At 40.8% G+C, this 14,701-nt stretch overlaps 1 protein-coding gene and 1 pseudogene across 1 annotated transcript in view; both read right to left on the reverse strand.

Moving 5' to 3' along the window:
* LARP1B (La ribonucleoprotein 1B) overlaps positions 1-14,701 on the reverse strand; it is a 161,701-nt gene that overhangs the window by 59,626 nt on the left and 87,374 nt on the right. The gene's annotated exons all lie outside the window — the stretch shown is intronic.
* LOC111546278 lies at positions 828-12,568 on the reverse strand (annotated as a pseudogene).

Consider the following 14,701-nt stretch of genomic DNA (forward strand, 5'->3'; position numbering starts at 1 on the left):
TCTGATATTCCTGATTATTTTTTGATGACCAGACATTATTACTAAAAGTTTGAGGCCTAGGATGGAACTGGCAGATGCGTCTGAGGGAAATGAAGACCCAAATGCCAGCCTTACTTCTCTAGGTTTCCTTGTCTTTCCAGACTTTTTTTTTATTTTTTATTTTTAGCTTCAAGCCTTTTATTCCATTTTGGTAGGTTTGTATAAAAATACTCTCTTTAGGAAAATAAATAGCAGCTGCCCTCACTATGGAGGCTTGGATTCCCTAGAGGTGAAGGTTTCTCAAAGCTGAGATCCGCAGATCAGCTCATCACAGAAACCATGGGAGCCTCCTCAGCTGTGCGGTTCAGGATGGGGCGGCAAAATGGCCTGGTCGAATCACCTGCTGCTGCTAGCAGTGGGGCTGGAGAGTCAGTGCTCTAGGTGGGTAAAGTGGCACCTTCTGTCAGGGGGTAGGGTTGGGTGAATCACAGGAAGAGGGTAATGGAGAGTGTGGCAGTGATCTGGAAGGGGTTAGGGCTCCAGAGGACCTCTAAGGATCTACAAAGTCTCTGGGCTGCCAGGATTCCTCCGGCACAAATGGGAAATACTTTGTCTCTGATTTAGTGCAAATTGTCCTAGAGAGGCCAGCTCTTGAGAAACAGTGGGCAGCTTTGGTGGCCCCAAGCTGGCTCTACTGTGAAGCACAATATGGTCAGTCTCATTAGAGGGATGGAGAAGAAGCTGCTGGAGTTGGGTGTGGGATACTGTCCAGGTCAGCTGGACTGGTGCGGGAAGGGGAGGAGACGTTGCTTTAGGGTGGCACCTGCAGCGAGTAAGGCTCGGGTGCCTCACAAAGCGAGAACAGGTGGAGAGCCAAGGGGGTCAGAGGATGGGTCTCCACTGCTGCTGCTACTCCTTTGCCACGAGCTGAGGCACAGGGCTCAGGAGTGCTGGGATAGGTGAAGACCAGGTTGGGGGTGAAAGGAGTTAGGGAGGGTGTGGTCATAAGCGTGGGGGTGTGCAGTGCCTCAGGTTCAAGTACAGGTCCTGGGGAAAGGGAGATACAAGGTACAGGGTAGCAGGGGGCTGGCGGGCTGCTGGTACCGCCTGTGTCCCCCTCCTTGGCTCCTTCGGGGATTTTGCAGATGAGTCAGTGGGCTTCCAGCACCAGCTCCAGGCGCTCCTTCTGCTTCTGCAGCTCCTCAATCTCTCTCGGCAGCGCGGATTTCTCATCTTCCAGTTTGTCAGTCTCCACCTGCAGGAAGTCCGTCAGTTCCTTCCGCCGGTTCCTGCACTTGGCCGCAGCCAGCTTGTTCCGCTCGCGCCTTACTCCGCGGTGCTCCTCTTCCTCCAGGTTGATCTGTTCACAAGGCCTTGGACATACCCCTGGAGGCGGCCATGGGGCCCGGATGACTCCTGGCTGGGGTTGTGGGGGTAGTTCAGAGGCCTAGGGTAACTGCTGGGCCCCAGGAATTGAGGCTGTACCATCCACTGCAGCTCCTGTCACTCATGTTGTTGACGCTTGGCACGAGGTGGAACTTCTGCTGGGCTGCCTGCGATGCCACCAGGGGCTGCGCGGGGCCGCGGTACCTGCCGCCGTTACCGGAGCTGGGGCCAGATTTCCCAAAGTCTCGGAACAGGCCCGGGGCTGGCGGCTCCACGGGGTCCACGGCTGCTGGGTTCTGACTCTCTTTCCAGATTTTGACCACATGATGTTTTACTGTCTTGGCCCTCTACTGTGCCTTCACACAGATTTTTTAAACCTACTTTTTCAGCTGTTCTCAGCAATAGGGTTGATCTGAATTAGCCAGTCTACCACAACTGGATGCACAACCAAAGCCTAATTTTGGGTTTCTTTTGTTACTGTTATTTTTAATAAATTTATACCTTGCCTTGTTCAAAAAGGGACAAAGAGATTTAATGATCTAATGGATATTAAAAAAATTTGTAGGCTGGGCACAGTGGCTCACACCTGTAATCCTAGCACTTTGCGAGGCTGAGGCAGGTGGATTACCTGAAGTCAAGAGTTCCAGAGCAGCCTGGCCAACATAGTGAAACCTCATCTCTATTAAAAATATAAAAATTAGCTGGGCATGGTGGTGGGTGCCTGTAGTCCCAGCTACTAGGGAGGCTGAGGCAGAAGAACTGCTTGAACCCAGTAGGCGGAGGTTGCAGTGAGCCGAGATCACACCATTACACTCCAACCTGGGTGACAGAGCAAAAACTCCATCTCAAAAAAAAAAAAAAAAATTGTAAACAGATTACAATTTAGTATAAGTCAAAAACAAACATACATATGTGGTACAAAGGTAGAATAGGAGAGTAATTTTTCTGGGATTGAGCATAAAATTTATCAAATAAAAATTTCCTGGAAGAGTAATATCTGAACTGGGGTTTATTTAGCTAAAAGATAAGGAGTTTGGCAAGTAAACAATGTGAAAAGCCACTGCAGGCAGAGGAAACAGCACATGCAACTTGGTATGTATAGATATAAATTTTAAAGCAAGAGCAGCAGGACAATGAAAATATGTAAAAGCCAAATCAAGAATTCATGAATTCTTGCTTGCCAAATAAGAACTTTATCCTGAAGGGGGTGAGGAACCACTGAATAGAATTAAGAAAAACAGAGAGATAATCATATTTATATTTTATGATGACGAAGGATGTTAGAAGGATGAAGGATTTTCCTTGGAATCATTTACTTTGAAAATAATGTAAGCCTGAAACTATCAATGGCCATTGTTGCGCCCACTTAGAGAAAGCATAAATGAAAATGAAGCTAACACAGAGGAAAGTACACCAAAGATAGGGGTAAAGAAAAGCAAAGTCATTCTTTGGTGTCTTATACAAAGCTTTGCCTAAAATCAAGAACTGCTTCTTGGACTTGTAGTAAATTATCTTATTTGCTAGGGAAAAAAAAATGAAATGAGAAATAAGGAGGAAAGACTACTCTGACAAGAGTTAAGCTAGAAAGACAATGAACTAAAGCCAAAAACCTCCTATAAAACTTCTATAGAGAGATGACGCATGGCAGTAGGAATGAATATGAAAGGACTGATAGGACCTAGTGACAAATTACATGTTAGAAGTTAGGATAAATGGATAGGGATTCCTAAGGCATCCAAGCAAAATAAAAAAATATAGGTTTGGAGTAGGTTTTCTTTCATTTTTTTAAATGAGAGAATATAAAAAAGATGCCTATGAAACATAAGACAAATAACTGAAGAATTTAGTAGGCTACTGGTAATATAGTTCTAGAGTCCCAAAAAGACAAAAGGGAGTCATTAGCATACAATTAATAAATAAAAACCCAAAACTTAAGAATAGAATCAATAGATTCTATTCCATTGATATAATAGATTCTATTCTATTTCTGGACAAGCTATCAAAGCAATGAGAGAAGTAGGCCAGGGATAAACCAGGGAAGACCACATTTTAAAACACAAACTGGTCAGGCACCGTGGCTCATGCCTGTAATCCCAGCACTTTGGGAGGCCAAGGCAGATGGATCACGAGGTCAGGAGTTCGAGGCCAGCCTGGCCAATATGGTGAAACCCCATCTCTACTAAAAATACAGAAATTAGCCAGGCGTGGTGGCACATGCCTGTAGTCCCAGCTACTCAGGAGGCTGAGGCAGAAGAATCACTTGAACCCGGGAAGCGGAAGTTGCAATGAACCAAGATTGCGCCACCGCACTCCAGCCTGGGCGACAGAGACTCTGTCTCAAAAATAATAAATAAATAAATAAATGGCAAACAAAGGCCAGGTGTGATGGTTCATGCCTGTAATCCCAACACTTCAGATGTTCAAGGCAGGCAGATCAGCTGAGATCAGCAGTTCAAGACCAGCCTGGCCAACATAGTGAAACCCCGTCTCAACTAAAAATACAAAAATGAGCTGGGTGTGCTGGCGGGCACCTGTAATCCCAGTTACTCAAGAGGCTGAGGCAGGAGAATCGGCGCTTAACCCAGGAGGTGGAGGTTGCAATGAGCCAAAGTCGCATCACTGCACTCCAGCCTGGGTGACAAAACTCCATCTCAAAAAAAAAAAAAAAAAAAAGGCAAACCAAAATTGTAAACTTAAAACTGTAAAATAATACATTCTGTTGTGTATGCTTTATCACAATTAAAAAACAAAAGTAAAAAAGAAAGAAGAAAACCACTTTGTTGTGCCATAAAATATAAATGTGCTGAACAGATGAGGACATGCTGGTTACAAGCAGGAGCCATCTTGAGGGAGCTCTAACCTGACTAGGTTTGAGATATTCTGAACATCAAAATGAATGAGGACAAGAACAGACAGAAATCCATGTTGGAGTCCATATTAGCACTAAAAAGGGAGAAAATTAAAATATAAAAATAAAAAATGAAGTGGAGAGGAAAGTTCTTCTTTATAGAAGAATACTGACAGACGTACAGGGAATAACAAATTTAAAAATCACCATCTTGGCCGGGCACAGTGGCTCACGCCTGTAATCTCAGCACTTTGGGAGGCCGAGGCAGGCTGACCACGAGGTCAGGAGATCGAGACCATCCTGGCTAACGTGGTGAAACCTCGTCTCTATTGAAAATACAAAAATTAGCTGGGCGTGGTGGTACGCCCTGTAGTCCCAGCTACTCGGGAGGCTGAGGCAGGAGAATCGCTTGAACCCGGGAGCTGGAGGTTTCAGTGAGCCGAGATTGTGCCACTGCACTCCAGCCTGGGCATAGAGCGAGAGTCCACCTCAAAAAAAAAAAAATCACCATCTTATAATAAGCGTAATAGCTGATTCAAGCAAAAATCATTAGTGGAAGCTAAAATATTGAATAAAGACTCTTGGGGAACACAGTTTTAAAATATCACTCCAAGGATTATTTATTAATTACAAAGAAGAAAAGGTACATTTACAGTGAGCAAATCTGGTAGATATCATCATAACCAAATGACCAAATCACCAATTCTAACCACATCAAATTTTGTAACTGACATCACATGTCTCTGGAGAGCATATACTGAACAGGGCACATTCCCTATATAATGTTCTTGTCAAAAATACTTAACCTGGCTGGGTGTGGTGGCTCACGCCTGTAATCCCAGCACTTTGGGAGGCCAAGGTGGGCAGATCACTTGAGGTCTGGAGTTCAACACCAGCCTGGCCAACATGGTGAAACCCTGTCTCTACTGAAAATACAGAAAATTAGCCAGATGTGGTGGTACATGCCTGTAACTCCAGCTACTCGGAAGGTTGAGGCAGGAGAATCACTTGAACTCAGGAGGCAGAGGCTGCAGTGAGCCAAGATCATGCCACTGCACTCCAGCCTGGGTGACAGAGCGAGACTCCATCTCAAAAAAAAAAAAAAAAACTTAATCTGAAGCTAATCATATAAACATATAGGGCAAATCCAAACTGAAGGACAAAACAACTGGCCTGAACTCCTGAAAAACATCAATGTCATTAATAGCCAAAAAGAAAAAAAAAAAAGCAGGCCGGGCGCAGTGGCTCACACCTGTAATCCCAGCACTTCGGGAGGCTGAGGCAGGCGGATCACAAGGTCAGGAGTTCGAGACCAGCCTGGCCAATATGGTGAAACCCCATCTCTACTAAAAATACAAAAATTAGCCGGGAGTGGTGGCGGACACCTGTAGTCCCAGCTACTTGGGAGGCTGAGGCAGGAGAATTGCTTGAACCAGGAGGTGGAGGTTGTAGCAAGCCGAGATCAGGCCACTGCACTCTAGCCTGGGAGAGAGAGCGAGACTCCACCTCAAAAAAAAAAAAAAAAAAAAAAAACAGGCAGCACAACTGTTCTAAATGAAAGAACATTAAAATTATATGACTCTCAATGTAGTGTGTGATTCCTGGCTGGAACTGACTTAGAAAAAAATAAAAGAAATTAAAAAGGACAGCTGAGATAATTGGAGAAATGTAAATATAAACTGCATATTCAATAATAGCATTCTATCAATGTTAAACTTCTTGTGTTTTTGATAATTGTGGTTATGTAGGAGAGTATACTTGTTTTTAGGATATACTTGCTGATGTATTTTAGGATAAGCTGACATAATGTCTACAAGTAACTCTCAAATGGTTCAGGAAAAAAATGTACGTATATGCACCTATATATATTATACATAGAAAAAAAGGCAATATGGTAAGATGTTTGCCGAATCTAGGTGAACAATATACTGGCATTCTTCATATTATGTATGTAACTTTTCTAGAGGTTTGAAATATTTCAAAATGAAGACTTGGAGGGAATAAAATATAGATGCATATTACTGATACGGAAAAATATTCATAACATTAAGTGAGAAAATTACATTGTCTTTCAAAGTATACATTTCTCTGCAACTCATATTGGTCTGACTAGAAAGAGGAAGTTTAAGCAACAAGGATTTCCCTTCAGCCAAATTGCTTGAAAGAACGCTTGGTGCTTTGACTTTCTCACTTCCTATTCATGTCAATGTGAATTACAGTCTGATGGTAGTCCAAGGTGGTCAGCAGTAAGGGATTTTTATTTTTTTATTTTATATTTATTTATTTATTTATTTATTTTTCCAAGACAGAGTCTTGCTGTCTTGCCCAGGCTGGAGTGCAGTGGTGTGATCTTGGCTCACTGCAACTTCCACCTTCCGGGTTCAAGCAATTTTCCCTGCCTTAAAATAAGAAGTCAGTGGGGGAAAAAAGATGAAAGCTGGTTGAGTGCAGTGGCTCACATCTATAATTCCAGCTATTCAGGAGGCTGATGTGGAAGGATTACTTGAGGCCAGGAGTTCAAGACTAGCATGACATTGTCTCCACAAAAAAAGTAAAAAATTAGTCAGGTGTGGTAAAACACATGCCTGTAGTTCCAATTACTGGGGAGGCTGAGACAGAAGGCTCCCTTGAGCCCAAGAGTTTGAGGCTGCAGTAAGCTATGATCTCACCACTGCATTCCAGCCTGGGCACAACAGGGTGAGACCCTGTTTGGGAAAAAAAAAAAAAAAAAAATTAAAGCTATAGTTGAGATAGAATGTGTCCCTTTATAGGTCATAATCTCAGACACCATTTGTTTTCTTGGCTTCTTCAATGAAACTATATATAATAACCACAACTATTTTTTTGTAGTTTTGTTTTGTTTTGAGATGGAGTCTTGCTCTGTCGCCCAGCCTGGAGTGCAGTGGCACGATCTCGGCTCATTGCAACCTCCGCCTCTTGGGTTCAAGTGATTCTCCTGCCTCAGCCTCCTGAATAGCTGGGACTACAGGTGTGCGCTACCGTGCCTGGCTAATTTTTGTATTTTTAGTAGAGACAGGGTTTCACCATGTTGGCCAGGATGGTCTTGAACTCCTGACCTCATGATCTGCCTGCCTCGGCCTCCCAAAGTGCTGGGTTTACAGGCGTGAGCCAACGCGCCCGGCCCACACCTATTTTTTTTTTCCTCCAAATTACCACTAGTGGACTTCCTGTCTCAATTGTTCCCTCTCCTTTTGTTTAATAACTTAAAACGTTCAATCACTTTTCCTGCTTTAAGTCTCCCTTCTTTACTAAATACTCCAAAATCTACATTTCTGGCCTTCTTATCATCTCTAGGATTTAGAGAGAGGGTAAAAGACATTTTACATGAATAGACACCATGACATCAACTCAACATTTCCAAATCTGATCTCAAGATCATTCTCTCCTAGGTTTTCCTTGTTAATGTTCCTACTTCTTTCACAAGGTATTATGAACTGTTCCTTTAAAATCTCTTCCAATTTTGGCACTTTTTCATTCTCACGTAAGTTGTTAATGAATGTTGAGAAAATAAACGATATTCCTTTTGTTTAGCACTTCATTTCACCCTTGGATTATTATAAGTGGGTTTTTAACTCAACTTCTGTCCTCCTCTATTCTGATCTAGGTTAATGCCTCACATATATAAACCTATTAAACCACTATTTTGATCATTCCACTTTCTTTATAAAAACTACAATTGCTCTTTATTCTAAATTCCTATGTAACTTTCAAGATACTTTGCAATCTGGTCCCTCCTCACCTACCCAAACAATCTTCAGAGTACTGTAGTGCTAACATTTAACTTATAGAAATTCAATTATACTTGTTTAGGAATAATAATACACTTTTTAAATGTGCTAGCAATGCCACTTGCTATTCTACTCAATGAATGTATGCATTGATGTAATCAAACCGAACTGTTAATGCACAGAAAGAAAAACCTAACGAAAGGATGAATACATTTCGAAAATGTCCTGACCACTGAAAAGTGCCCAAACAAGTACAGTTTTACCATATCCTTTTATGTTCAAAAAATGCTGAAAACCATAGGGAAATAACAACTAAAAGTAGAAATAATTATTTTAAATATCAGCCTCAGGCCGGGGCAGTGGCTTACGCCTATAATTCCACCACGTTGGGAGGCCATGACAGGTGGATTACTTGAGGTCATGAGTTCGAGACCAGCCAGGCCAACATGGTGAAACCTCATCTCTACTGAAAATTCTAAAATTTGCCAGGCATTGTTGTGACGACCTATAATCCCAGCTACTCAGGAGGCTGCGGCAGGAGAATTGCTTGAACCCAGAAGGTGGAGGTTGCAATGAGCCGAGACCCTGCCACTGTGCTCCAGCCTGGGCGACAGAATGAGACTCCATCTCAAAAATAAATAAAATAAAATAAAATAAAATAAAATAAAATAAAATAAATAAAATAAAATAAAATAAAATAATAAAATTTAAAAAAAAAAGTTTCTAAAGAGAAAGATGACTATGGACAGGAAGACCCACCAAATTAGAATCTTATAAATATGCTCAAGTACTTCAAAATTCAAGCACTTCAATATTTTACTTTATAAATATGATCCTGCTACATTACTACATATATATTTAGAGGCTTTTTTTTTTTTTTTTTTTTTTTTTTTTGAGACAGAGTTTTGCTCTTGTTGCCCAGGATGGACTGGAGTTCAATGGTGCAATCTTGGCTCACTTCAGCTTCCACCTCCCAGGTTCAAGAGATTCTCCTGCCTCAGCCTCCCAAGTAGCTCCCATAGGCGCCCACCACCATGCCCAGCTAATTGTTTTATATTTTTAGTAGAGAGAGATTTCACCATGTTGGCCAGGCTGGTCTCAAACTCCTGCCCTTAGGTGATCTACCCGCCTCAGCCTCCCAAAGTGCTGGGATTACAGGCATGTGCAACTGCCCAGCCTTAGATGCATATTAAAGTGTAAGGCTATGCATAAAGTGATATGTATTTTACTGGTGATTTAACAGAATTAGGAATATTTTGATCATTCTCAATTTTCAACTTAAAAGGGCTCTAAAACCTATTCCCAAATAATATTGAACTCTGTTAGATAATTGACCTACTTAGCTCTCATTAGACAATCAATGTCAAGAAATCTTTTGTTACTCAGGAGCCAATTTCGAAAAAAAGTTGTAAACTCTGTATTTTTTTTTCATAAATTATATCAACAGGCTATTAATAAATACATTTGTGCTTATATATTACTGCATTCTATCAATGAAGAAGTGACTAGAAACTTTATAGATTATATTATAATTACTGGCCATAACTCTTTTTTCTTTTTTTACTACTGGCCATAATTCTATATTTGATGAAGACACTTCAGAAACTCATTTGTTTTCCATTTATTGACTTCATAAGTTTTTTTTTTGTTTGTTTGTTTTTGAGACAGAGTCTCGCTGTGTTGCCCAGGCTGGAGTGCAGTGGCGTGATCTCGGCTCACTGCAAGCTCCGCCTCCTGGGTTTACGCCATTCTCCTGCCTCAGCCTCCCGAGTAACTGGGACTACAGGCGCCCGCCACATTGCCCGGCTAGTTTTTTTTTTTGTATTTTTTTAGTAGAGATGGGGTTTCACCGTGTTAGCCAGGATGGTCTCTATCTCCTGACCTCGTGATCCACCCATCTTGGCCTCCCAAAGTGCTGGGATTACAGGTTTGAGCCACCGCGCCCGGCCATAACTTTATAAGTTTTTAATTTTGAATTCTGAGTCACAAAAAGTACCCTTCAATCCACTTTATTTGAAACACAAGATTTTCTTCAGCCACTGTTCTAGCAATAACCATAGACAGATTTCAACATTTAAGAGGCAATCTACCCACTTAGAGCACCCCACACTACTTTCTGTCCTCAACTTCTCTTTTTTACTGTTCCCCTTCATAAATCAAGCCCACCAGCTACCTTCTCTAGCTAGACTACTTATTCTGTTTTGATTTTGTACATATATCCAAACATTGTCTAATAAGGCAAAACTCTTGCATGCATCAAGGGCAGGAATTTTTGAAAGAATGTATAAAAGAGCAAATTTTGCAACTGCTGTCTTAGCAGTGAGAAAAAGGGAAAGACTCTGCCACAGAAATCTGAGCGAAGAAACCAGGCAGTCTTAGAAAAAGGGCAAGAAAGAAGCCAGCCAGTTGTTTGGGGCTAACTAGTTCACACCTCAAACCAAATATACAAAAGACGTCTCTCGTCCCAGCTCAACAAAGAGGAGAATCATAAAGAATCTGGGGACTGGAAACTCCATTACTCTTCAACACTGTTCACAAATTGCCTATCACTATGCTTAGCACCTAACAGCTACTCAAATATCTGTTAAATGAATAAATGGATAGATGAATGAATGAGTGAACAAATGGGATAGACACTGTAGTCAAGGTGAATGTGTTCCAATGGAAGTTATCCTCTGTGTCCTTTATTTTTGGTCAGGAATACTAAGCATAACAGTGGGTCCTAGATCAGATGTTTTATAATACAGACTATTCTTTATTTAGGACCTAGTTTTAAGTTCTAGGCTTCTCTAGGATGCTTCCCTTGATTATGCCAACCTAAAACTCTCAAAATTCTTTCATCTAGCTATTTTTAAATAACTGTTTTACTTTGAAATATCTTGTATAAAACCTATGTGTACGGTATAAAAATTAATACAATGAATACTACATGCTACTATCATCTATGTTAATAGGACACTGCCAATATCCTAGAAGTCCCTTGTTTGCCCTTGCCCAATCCCATTCCCCTCCTTCTCTTCAGAAAAACCACTATATTGACCTTAGCAGAGACCAATTTCCTAACTGTTCTTTCATTTATTACCTTTGAAAGTTTCCCTATGCAATATATTTCATTTCCCCTGTTTTGGAACTGTATATTAATAAAATCATATTTTCTGCATATATTATATGGCTACCATCCACCAAACTTTTAAAACTTCTTTACTTTTGAATTTTTCTAACATATAAAAAAATAGAAGGCCGGGCGTGGTGGCTCAAGCCTGTAATCCCAGCACTTTGGGAGGCCGAGACGGGCGGATCACGAGGTCAGGAGATCGAGACTATCCTGGCTAAGATGGTGAAACCCCGTCTCTACTAAAAAATACAAAAAACTAGCCAGGTGAGGTGGCGGGCGCCTGTGGTCCCAGCTACTCGAGAGGCTGAGGCAGGAGAATGGCGTGAACCCAGGAGGCGGAGCTTGCAGTGAGCTGAGATCCGGCCACTGCACTCCAGCCTGGGCGACAGAGCGAGACTCCGTCTCAAAAAAAAAAAAAAAAAAAAAAAAGAATAGTATAACCAAGTACTATATACACATTACATAGTTTCAACAACTATCACCATTTTACCATTCTCTTATTTGATCTATATTGGCATTGTTTTTAAAATCATCTTCATTTCCATACCAATTATTTCACTGTTAAATACCATACCAATGTATACAAAATACATATAATACCATTTTAGACATAATGAAGCTATTAGATTTAATATGTATGTGTCTCAGTCCACACATTCAAAAGTTTCTCTATATGTATACATATAGACATAACTAGAAATGGAATTGATGCATATTAGAAATATGCATGCATACATATGTACATGTGGAAATGGAACTGATGCTTCTTAGGATACATAAACAATCAACTTTAATAAGTAATACTAAAGTTGGTTGTAACAACTTAATGTAATACCAACGGTGATGTGTGAATTCATGTTGCACCACTTCTTTACCAAGACTTAATATTGTCAGACTTTTTAATTTTATGATGTAATGTGTATGGTCTTCTGCTTCTGGCTATGATGGAGTAGCCAATACCAGCCTGTGCCTCCTAATGTAAATAACCATAAAACTGGTATGAATATAAAACAACTATTTTTAGGGATTGAACAAAAGCAGTGTAAGACTGTGATCTCTGAGAGAAGAGCTCACAAGATGGGCTCCACAATCACCCCAGCTCTCTTTCTGGGTACAATTTCCTAACCATGGCAAAGCAAGCTTCAGCCCAAGCAAAGTATAACTGTCCTGCTGAGCTGAGAAGGTAGTGCTTTAGAGTTCAGTATAGTTTAAGCAGTGGAACGTGTGGAATAGAGCACTGGAGACAATCTATGCAGGGAAGAGTCGGGCAATAAGTCCATGTGAGGGTCAGGCTGCTGTGCGTCCTTGGCTAGAGGCAGAGCACATGTGTTCAGGATAAGACTACCTAAGACATATCCCAAAGTGATTGCTATGTGGTTAAGCTGAACAGATATACTAAAGGTCCAGTAGTGCTGGGGGACGGTGAGCATACAAGCTCAGTTAAGAATGGATACCCTTCGTAAGCCACTCGTTAACACTCTGGGCATTCATCTGTGATATAGCTTTGAAATGAAGCCATGCTACAGAATAAGGTCCACACTCAAGTAGAGAATAAGACCTGCTCTAGACTCACTAGCAAAGCCTAATATAAAACCTGATAAGATCTAGAGGAGACACAGAATGTGGAGGTTAAGTTCTGTCAAGTTAAAGAGGCTTTCCACAGATCTAACCTAACAAAGAGTAAAATAAGCCTACGCAATTCCAAGTGTAGCCTACAACACCCAATAAAGCAAAAAAACTCAACAGCCTTCAGAGGAAGATGACATCTATAATCTCTACAGCATATGTATAATGCACAGTATAAAACTTTAAAAAATACTAGCAGTGAAAATAAATAGGAAAATGTAACACATAGTCAAGGTAAAAAAGCAGTCAGTAGATCACTCAAATGTTATCACAAGATCTTAAATGTCAAATGTCAGATTTTAAGACAAGGACTTCAAAGCAACTATTATAAATATATTTGAAGAAACAGAAGAAAAACATGATCTTAATAAGTGAACAGATACGAAATCGGCAGCCAAAAAAATGCAAACTATAAAAAATGGAAATTCCAGAACTGAAAAATATATACTTAGATGGGTCTAAAAATAGAATGAAAATGGTAGACAAAAATTAGTGAAGTTTAAGACAGACTGATAAACACAGTCCAATCTATAGAACATAAATATTTCAGAAAACAGAAAGAACCAGGCATGGTGGCTCACGCCTGAAATCCCAGCTACTCGGGAGGCTGACGTCGGAAGATCACTTGAGCCCAGGATTTCACAAGAAGTCTGGGTAGTATCTCAAAAAAAGAAAACACAAAAACAGAAAGAACCTCAAGGACCTGTGAAACATTATCAAATAGTATAACATACCTGTAAGTGAATTCCCAAAATAAAAAATGAATAAGGAACAGAAAAAATATTTGAAGAATTAATGACTGAAATGTCCCCAAATTTTATGAAAAACATCAAATTACTAATTCAAAAGTTTCAGCTAACCTCAAATTGGATATATTCAAAGAAAACCAAACCAAGACACATCACAGTAAAACTGCTAAAAATCAATGGTAAAGTAAAAGTCTTAAAAGCCGGAGAGGAAAACAACACATTACACACAAGAGAACAAGAATACAAATAATGGCTGACTTCTGTGGTTCTCAACTGGGTTTTGATTTTGTCCACACCTCCACCATACATTTTTTATCGTCATGGGATTGGGGTGGGGGGATGCTACTGGCATCTTGTGGGTAGAGACTAGAGATAATGCTAACCATCCTATGATGTATAAGACAACTTCTACAACAAAGAATCAGCTACTTCGAAATGTTAATAGTACTGAGGTTGAGAAACCACCACACCCAGCTAATTTTTATATTTTTAGTAGAGATGGGGTTTCACCATGTTGGCCAGGATGGTCTCAATCTCTTGACCTTGTGATCCGCCTGCCTCGTTCTCCCAAAGTGCTGGGATTACAGGCATGAGCCACTGTGCCTGGCCTCTGAAATCAGGTCTCTTGATTCACTTGACTCTCCAGCAGAAAGAACTTTAGTTCAAAACCATTTCTAAAGAGAGAGTGACTACAGTTAACTTGAGAGCTCACATTGTCCATGAAAGGAAAGCGATCTGAGAAGTCTTTCAGAGTAAGGTTTAGGAAGAGTGTAAAAGAATTTTGCATTTTGAAATATACAACATAACCCAGGCACAGTGGCTCATGCCTGTAATCCCAGCACGTTGGGAGGCCGAGGCGGGCAGATCACCTGAGGTTGGGAGTTTGAGACCAGCCTGAAAACCATGAAGAAACCCCGTCTCTACTAAAAATACAAAATTAGCCAGGCATGGTGGCGCATGTCTGTAATCCCAGCTACTCAGGGGGCTGAGGCAGAAGAATAGCTTGAACCCGGGAGGAGGAGGTTGTAGTGAGCCGAGATCACACCATTGAACTCCAGCCTGGGCAACAAGAGGGAAACTCCATCTCAAAATAATAATAATAATAATAAATTTAAAAAAGAAATATACAACCTAAGAGGACTAATAATGGAACTGTGGCACCTGCAAGAACTCCACAGACTATACTTTGATGGCACAGTTTCTATGTAAAGGCTGCCTAAGCTTCCATATTCTTTAAATTCCTGGTCTT

Source organism: Piliocolobus tephrosceles, chromosome 3, assembly GCF_002776525.5.
Source record: "Piliocolobus tephrosceles isolate RC106 chromosome 3, ASM277652v3, whole genome shotgun sequence".
Taxonomy (NCBI): Eukaryota; Metazoa; Chordata; class Mammalia; order Primates; family Cercopithecidae; genus Piliocolobus; species Piliocolobus tephrosceles.